This window comes from Quercus robur, chromosome 6 (genome assembly GCF_932294415.1).
Source record: "Quercus robur chromosome 6, dhQueRobu3.1, whole genome shotgun sequence".
Lineage (NCBI taxonomy): Eukaryota > Viridiplantae > Streptophyta > Magnoliopsida > Fagales > Fagaceae > Quercus > Quercus robur.
The window spans coordinates 10,611,024-10,618,576 of NC_065539.1; the positions used below are offsets into that span (position 1 = coordinate 10,611,024).

At 40.8% G+C, this 7,553-nt stretch overlaps 1 non-coding gene across 1 annotated transcript; it reads right to left on the reverse strand.

Annotated features, from left to right (window-relative positions):
* Window positions 1–7,268: 7,268 nt before the first annotated feature.
* TRNAR-UCG (transfer RNA arginine (anticodon UCG)) lies at window positions 7,269–7,342 on the reverse strand. Its single transcript has one exon. It is a non-coding gene; the product is annotated as a tRNA-Arg (tRNA).
* Window positions 7,343–7,553: the final 211 nt, after the last annotated feature.

Here is a 7,553-nt window from a genome sequence, read left to right on the forward strand (position 1 = left end):
AGACTGGGATACATCAATGGAGACTACCCCCAACCACCAGAAACCGACCCCTCCTTTCGTAAGTGGCGCACTGAGAATGCCATGGTGAAAGGCTGGTTGATCAACTCCATGGACCACTCCTTGGTCGTGAACTTTATTCGCTACCCAACGGCTAAGCAGGTATGGGATTCTGCTGCCACAACATACTTCGATGGAACTGACACCTCGCAGGTATACGAGCTCAGACGTCGTGTATCTCGAATGAAACAAGCAGGCGGATCTATAGAAAAATACTATAACGATCTACAGGGTTTGTGGCGAGAGATCGATTTTCGTCGACCGAATCCAATGAAATGTGCAATCGACATACAAAGCTACAACTCCATTTTACAGGAAAAGCACGTATACACTTTTCTTGACGGACTAGATGATCGATTGGATCATGTTCGGAGCGATGTTCTTCGCCTGAAACCTTTCCCTTCAATTGAGCAGGCATATGCTCACATTCGAAGGGAAGATCTCAGACAATCTGTGATGATATCGGGAGCAGAAACAGTGGCTAGTGGTGCTGTTATGGCCATCAAAGGCGTGAAATCTGGGTCCTCCTCGCGATCCAAAGGTCATCCTAGTGGGAATAAGTGCACTCACTGTGGGAGTACAAAGCATGCTCGAGAAACCTGTTTCAAATTACATGGCTACCCAGATTGGTGGCACGAATTACAAGCCCGAAAGAAAAGAGATGCTCCTACAACTGAAGACGTCCCGGGTCGAGCAGCGGTGGCCGCGGTTGAACCTCAACTATCTCTTATTCCCGTGGCTGAACCTTCTACCTTAACCCCAGATCAAGGTAATTGTGGTCAAGTTTTTTGTAGCTCTACTACTTGGAATGATGGTGCCTAGATTATCGACTCCGGAGCAACGGATCATAGGACATTTGATCCAAATGACTTCTCCAACACAACTCAGCCACGGAGGACTTGCATTGCCAATGCTAACGGGGCAACTTACCCAGTCACAGGGGCTGGAACCGTGCCCCTGTCTCCCTCTCTCTCTCTAGCTCACACACTTCTTGTTCCATCTCTCTCCAACAAGTTGATGTCTGTGAGTCAAGTTACTGAAGAACTTAATTGTGTTGTACTAATATACTCTACTTTTTGTCTTCTTCAGGATGTTCTCAGCAAGGAGATTATTGGGCGTGGTACTAAGAGGGGGGGACTGTACTACCTTGATGACTTCAGCCCAGGCAAAGCAAATCACACGCACCATCAAACCAATAACCACGAACGGCAAATTTGGCTATGGCATAGGCGCTTGGGGCACCCATCATTTGGCTATCTCCGGCATCTACTCCCATCTTTATTTGCCCGTTTACAGAATGTTGACTTTAAATGTGATACATGTATCAAGGCTAAAAGCCAACGAGTTCCCTATCCAGTTAGCTTGAATAAAACTAATACTAGTACTCCATTTGCATTGATACACTCCGATGTGTGGGGACCATCCCCAATAACTACTTCCTCTGGTCATCGTTGGTTTGTAATTTTTGTCGACGATTGTACTAGAATGACATGGCTTTATCATCTAAAAATCAAAGATGAAGTTTTCACCATTTTTCAAGCATTTCATGCCATGGTTCAAACTCAATTCTCTTCCAAGATAAAAATTCTTCGTTCCGATAATGGTGGCGAATTCATCAACCAAAGATTTCAGGCCTATTTCCAACAACAAGGCCTCCTCCATGAGACCTCATGCTCTCAAACACCACAACAAAATGGTGTCGCCGAGAGGAAAAATCGACATATTTTGGAAACATCTCGTGCCCTACTCCTTGGAGCAATGGTGCCAAGTTGCCATTGGGGGGATGCTGTGGCTACTGCCGTGTACTTAATCAACCGTATGCCATCTAAAATTTTACACTTTAAAACCCCCTTACAAATCCTCTCTACTCATGTATCCCTTCCTTCAATATTGATGCTTCCTCCTAGAATTTTCGGGTGTGTTGCTTTTGTCCACCTCCACAAAAATCAACGTACCAAACTGGACCCATGTGCCATTCGGTGCTTATTTTTGGGATATGGTTTACATAAAAAAGGCTTCCGGTGCTATGACCCCACTACCAACCGAACCTATATCACCATGGACGTTACATTTCTTGAGTCTGAGAATTTCTATCCTTCACTGGTATCCAATTCTTCCCTTCAGGGGGAGACTCAAGTAGAAGAGTCGAATTGGTTGATGGCCCCCGTGGGTGAGCATGGAACTAGAAATAGAGAGGTTGAACCAGATGAGGTACCACCAGAGATTGAATATGTCGAGTTAAGAAATGAAGAACTTGGAAATGAAGAAGCTGAAAATGAAGAACCAGAAAATACAGAGTACCCTCAGTCCCCTCACTCCTCAGTACCTGAAGACCCTTCTCCTCCTGAGAATGTCCCTGAGGTAAGTACTCCTACTGCACCTTTACATGTTAATATCTTGGATTCTTCTACTGGTTATGTGTTGCCTTTTAGACACAATCGTGGGAAACCACCGAACAAATACAGCCCAGATGAAGAAGAAAGAATGTCTAAGTACCCAATTGCAAATTATGTATCTACTCAAGGTCTGTCCAAGCTGCTCAAGACTTTCACTCAAACACTATCCTCCTGCCACATTCCCAGTAGTGTTGAGGAGGCGTTATCTAATCCAGACTGGGCACAAGCAATGCAAGAAGAACTAGAAGCCTTAAAGAAAAATAATACCTGGAAGTTGGTCCCATTACCAGAAGGGAAAAAAATAGTGGGATGCAAATGGGTGTTCTCTATAAAATACAAGGCTGATGGATCAATTGACCGATACAAGGCGAGACTTGTGGCGAAGGGTTTTACCCAAACATATGGCATAGATTACTCAGAAACCTTCTCACTAGTAGCTAAACTGAATACCGTTAGAGTCTTACTATCTCTTGCAGCAAATTTGGACTGGCCACTACATCAACTCGACGTGAAGAATGCTTTCCTTCACGGCAACCTTGATGAGGAGGTATACATGGATATTCCGCCAGGATATACAGGATGGCGGAATACAGGATCAGCTGGGACCAGAATTGTTTGTAAATTGGAGAGGGCATTGTATGGACTAAAACAGTCACCTCGAGCATGGTTTGGCCGATTTAGTTCAGCTATGAAGAAGTATGGCTATCGCCAAAGTAACTCTGACCACACTCTCTTCCTGAAACATCGACAAAGCAAGGTGACAGCATTAATAGTTTATGTGGATGATATGATAATTACGGGGGATGACGCCGATGAGATCTCGAGGCTACAAGAACAATTGTCTATTGAATTTGAAATGAAGAACTTGGGAGGGCTTAAGTATTTTTTGGGAATAGAGGTGGCGAGGTCAAGAAAAGGCATATTCCTCTCCCAACGGAAATATGTACTAGACTTATTGACGGAAGTGGGATTACTAGAGTGTCAACCTGTGGATACGTCGATTGTGCAGAACCATAGGCTTGGAGAATATTCGGACCAGGTGCCAGCCAATAAGGTGAGGTATCAAAGACTAGTGGGGAAGCTCATTTACTTATCTCACACTCGTCCAGACATTGCTTACGCCGTAAGTGTGGTAAGCCAATTTATGCATAATCCGAGTGAAGACCATATGGGTGCCGTAATTCGAATTCTTCGCTATCTAAAGTCATCACCAGGAAAAGGACTAATTCTCTCCAAGAACACTCATCTGAATATTGAAGGGTACACGGATGCGGACTGGGCTGGGAATATCTTGGATAGAAAGTCTACTTCAGGCTACTTTACATTTGTGGGAGGAAACTTAGTTACATGGAGGACTAAAAAGCAGAAGGTAGTGGCATTGTCCAGCGCTGAAGCTGAGTTCCGAGGCATGGCGAAAGGATTATGTGAGCTTCTTTGGCTTAGAGGTTTGCTAACAGAGGTCGGTTTTCCTCCTGATTCTACAATGAATTTATTCTGTGATAACAAAGCTGCCATCAACATATCTCACAACCCAATTCAACACGACCGCACCAAGCACGTGGAGGTAGACCGACATTTCATCAAACAGAATCTGGAAGAGAAGATTATTCAGTTTCCTTTTGTTAAATCTGAAGATCAGTTAGCTGACATTCTTACCAAGGCAGTTTCCAGTAAGAACTTCAATGACTCACTTGACAAGTTAGGTGTTAGAGATATCTACACACCAACTTGAGGGGGAGTGTTGGCGTGAGTCCCGCAATTAGCCAGTTATGGAAATCTTAGATTTAGGAATCCCTTCACTCAAGGGATAAAACATGATTGTAGCCGTAAATATTGTATAGACGAAGATTAGCTTCCTAAAATAGTTTCTTGTATCTCTATATCTTGTACTCTGTTTTATGGAATTGATACAGAGGAAAAAAGGTGTTACGTTTGACAAAATAGACCAAATTAATTTTGCCTGCTAGTAGCAGAATATCAATCAATTTCAGAGTTGATTTTCCCACCTTTCTCATGTGGGTTCTATCACCCATGATGGAGGAGGGACGAGCATTTGTGGCATATGTTTATGATGTATCTGGTGGCATTGTAATGTCGTTGTCTACTCATAGGAGATACTGAAGTGTGGTAATCGGATTACATTTCTTATTATTTCATGTTGTTACCTAGTTCTGTAAAGTTTGGCAAATTTTGGCAACTTTTGCCTTCTGCATTCAGCTGTAGCTTTTGTCTGCTGTCTTTGGATTTACTATAGTGGATGGTATATTATAGTTGGAGTTGCATTAATCGTGTTATTTGCAGTTAGATCTTCCCCCTCTTGTTTAAGTTGCATTTATCATATTTGATGCAGCCTGTAGCTGCATACAGGGCAGCGAACGATGCCCCCCCCATACCTGAAACATTGTCATCTGAGGGCAGGGAATTTTTGCAGTGCTGCTTGAAGAGAAATCCTGCAGAGAGACCATCTGCTGCAATGTTACTAGAGCATCGTTTCCTGAAGAACATGACGGGAAGTTTGTTAAACATTTGTTGGACCAAAATTCATTGTATACCAGTGGAGGTGTCAACTTTCAATAAGCCAAAAGGTCATAGGCATCTAGCCCTCTAGCCTTTTCTATCTTTTTAATTGAGCATTTGAATGAGGCTTAATAAAAAAGAAATAGCTAGGAAGTCTGTTTTTGGGTTCTTTAATGCTTTGTCCAGCTGTCCTTAATTATTTTGGAGAAGGAAATGTTAATAGATCAAATGTCCTAAGAGCATTCGTTTAGAAACTATTTTAAGAAAATTTTTATTGAAAAAGATAAAAAACAAAAAAAAAATTAATTAATTGTTTAAATAATTTTTTATATTTTTTGTAAAAATAATGTCAAAATTTTTTTAAAATAATTTAATAACAATTATTTTATGGATAACTATTAACAAGATCAATTATTTTGTTTAGTACTTTGTCTTTTCGGCTTAAATGAAGACGTCAGGGATTAGACCCTATAGTATACTGGTGGAGGTGGTGATAGGCTAAAAGGCCATTAGCATCTAGTCCCTTGTCATTTTAATGGCACAGACCTTTGCTTTCCTTGCTGAGCAATACAGTGGAGCTGTCTAGCATTTTAATTATGTTCCTCAAAAAAAAAAAAAAAAATTCTAGTGCTTGAAACAACCTTGACGCCTTTATATGAACGTTATAAGTAAACGTTTTTTAAAATAGGAATTATAAGTAAACGTTGATTTTTTTTTTTTTTTTTTTTTTTTTTTTGAGAAAGAGTAAACATTGATAACAAGATTACATAAAGCTGGAGCCTTATTCAGGGGTCCCACTCTCTGTTTTATAGGGTGTATAAAGCTCGATATTTTCCTTCCTGCTCATTTATGGATGCTGAATTGGGTAGCAACCCCTCCTTTGTTTGGCACAGCCTCCTTCAAGCAAAAGAGCTCATCACTACGGGTTCTGCCTGGAAGATTGGTGATGGCGAAACTGTTGGCATAGAGAGTCATAAATGGCTCCTACGGCCTCCTAGTTTCAAGCCTGGAGCGGACCGATCACTTAAGGTTAGTCATCTGTTTGATGTTGATACTAGATAGTGGAATAGACCGTTGATTCAGTCACTATTCCATGCTTCCACAAGGGATGATATCCTGCGGATTAAGTTAGAGGATGCACGAACACGAGATAAACTTCAATGGATTGAGACAAAGAGTCGAACATTCTCGGTCAAATCCGCCTACCATGTTGCACTTTGTCTTTCCAATGCAACCATTGGGGAGCATTCTCTTGCTAACCAGGATAAGGGCTTGTGGAACAAGGTTTGGTCCCTTAATACTCCCCCGAAAGTTCGGAACTTCATTTGGCGTGCTTGCTCTGACATCCTGCCTACTAGGGTCAATCTTCGGTGGCGGAAAGTACAAGTTGACCCCAAATGTGGCTTTTGTGGTCAACAGGATGAAACAACATGCCATGTCCTGTGGGAGTGTCCGTTTGCTCGGTGCACTTGGTCCCACGTCTGAGGCAAAATTCAGAAGTCCAACTCCGTAGCTTCATGTTTTCACCTACTGACTAGGCAGATGATGGGTAGACTTCCAAAGAAAGAGCTGGAAGCGTGGGCTATGATTTCCTGGTCCCTGTGGAATGCTCGCAATAAGGTCCACTTTGAGCAAGTTCGGCCTCACCCTGCTGGGATCCACCGTGGAGCGATTGCTTTCCTTGAGGAGTATCAACGGCACATGGTAGCTCTCTGTCCTGTGTAGTAGTAATTGTACACACATCTTGCTTTGGATCTTTTCATGTTTGTTTTTTCTTTTTTCTTTTTCTGAGCCCAGTAGCTATCATAGCCTCTGCGTAGGCTTTTTGCTTCTGACACTCTTCTTACTAAGTAGTTTTGTACTTTTTTTTATTGTTTAATAAAATTTTATCGCCTTTGGTCAAAAAAAAAAAAAAAAAAAATGAAGATTACATAAGAAATTGGTAGTAATTGGTTTTAGATTAAAGTATACTTTATGTTTCAAAATTTTGATTTGGACCCTTCACATGTAATACTTGCACTACATAGTATTTAGTATTTCATGAAATGGTTAAACAATGCCTCAATAAACTGCATTTAAATTTTAAAAATTTTGATTAAACTGCCTCAAGAAATTGGCAGTAATTGGTTTTAGATTAAATTATACTTTATGTTTCAAACTTTTGATTTGGACCCTTCACATGTAATACTTGCACTACATAGTATTTAGTATTTCATGAAATAGTTAAACAATGCCTCAATAAACTGCTTTTAAATTCTAATTTTTTAATCAAAATCATAGAAGGTAAAAAATGAACATCGACCACAGTGGGAGTCGAACCCACGACCTTCTGATCCGAAGTCAGACGCGCTAATCCACTGCGCTATGCGGTCGTATGACTTTTAGTTTTTTTATATTTATTGATAGCTAACATTAATGACCATGCTAAAGACGGGGTAACAGAACCACTGACCTGGAAACAAAATTTTATTGTATATAAAATTAAAATTTTTTATGATTTTCTTACCCTTAAAAAAAATTTGTAACCACTCTAAATTTTTTTAGACCCAACGGTAATTAAACTTTAGACAAAATTTGACAATA